Raw genomic sequence first — 1382 nt, forward strand, 5'->3', positions numbered from 1 at the left:
CCCCCCCGTGTCTGCCTGCCTGGAGCTAAGGGCCACACCTCTTTGATTGCCAGTGGCCCCATTCCCTGGTGACTTTGGTTTCTCCAAGTAAGGGCATCCTTACTTAAGCTCACCCACCCCTCGGTACCCCTGGGGTTCCTCTTGGTTCAGGGTGTCCAGAGTGAGATACAAGTTCTGCGAGAATATGATGGGCAAAAAAAATATTTTTTTTCAATCAAAGCAGTTTAGGGTGATGCAATAAGATGCCTCCCGGACTGGGTCTTGCAGCTGGGCAGTTCCCATGTGGTCCTGTTTGCCGCTGAGAAACCTGAGCCTCATAGCTCTCATACAAGGGTTCACACCTCCAGCATCCCTGTCTGACTTGCAGAGGGACACAGTCCTTTTCAGGGGATGAACTAGCAGTGCCTTTGGTTCAGGCTCTTCCTCCACACCAGAACTCCAGAGGCCAGGGCAGTCCCAGGCGGGCGAGGTGAGTGTGGACTCAGGCAGCACAAGGCATTTCATCCAGGTGTCAGGAAGCCTGAACCTACCCAGAGCCCTGCGCAGGGGACCCTCCCAGGAGGCCTGAGTCAGTCTCCCTTCTCTGCCCTGTCCTGATCAATCCCTGTGGGGCCTCCGCTCACCCACTTTCCACAGGTTTGGACTTTAACCCTGAGTGATAGTTGGAGGAGCTGGGCAGCCATCCCTCAGTCAGGGAGGGAAGATAAAATTCTTCGTGAAGAGTAGAGCACGTAAAGGTGGGGACCTAGAAGACCGCGGTGGGAGATAACCGCTAGGGGGCGCTTCTCTGGCCCCGAAGTTGACTGCTGCAGGGTGGGAATGAGCACGGGGTTCGCTGGATCTATCAGCGACACCCAGCCGGGTTTTTGGAGGCGATCCCAAGGTCCCGGCCATGCTTGGAGGAGGGGGTTATGTCTTGGTCCCCCCAAGCAGCTTTCCTGAGGTTTCCGGCAGCTGACAGGAGTCAGGGCCAGGCCAGCTGCACTGTCCCTCAAGCTGGTGAACAGTCCGTGGGAGACGGGTGGACGCAGGAAGGACCTGGGGTCCCGGTGTCCCCCTTGTGTTCCTCTCACAGCCGCTCCACAGGCTCTGACTCCTGGGGTGGTGGTAATGGTGGTGAGACGCCCAAGCACCCCAGAAGTAGAGGGTGCGGTGGGGGGGAGGGGAGGGCAGAGGCGGGTTCGGAAAAATCTATTAGTTTCCTGGGCGATTTCCATTCCCTCGTCTGGACCAGGTCCCCGCCCCTCCCTCTGGGCCCCCGCCCCCCGCCCTCCGGGCGGCGGAGGGTTCAGCTTTTGATGAAAAATTGCTCCAGCTCTATTCAGGAGGCGGCAAAAGAAGAGTCACCCCCAGGGGCAGCCCTGGGCTGATTGAAAAATAAG

At 58.4% G+C, this 1382-nt stretch overlaps 1 protein-coding gene across 1 annotated transcript in view; it reads right to left on the reverse strand.

Moving 5' to 3' along the window:
• The window catches only part of VSX2 (visual system homeobox 2), a 19915-nt gene that overhangs the window by 1474 nt on the left and 17059 nt on the right, over positions 1 to 1382 (reverse strand). The gene's annotated exons all lie outside the window — the stretch shown is intronic.

The sequence above is a fragment of the Bison bison genome, unplaced genomic scaffold (assembly GCF_000754665.1).
Source record: "Bison bison bison isolate TAMUID 2011002044 unplaced genomic scaffold, Bison_UMD1.0 scf7180017864368, whole genome shotgun sequence".
Lineage (NCBI taxonomy): Eukaryota > Metazoa > Chordata > Mammalia > Artiodactyla > Bovidae > Bison > Bison bison.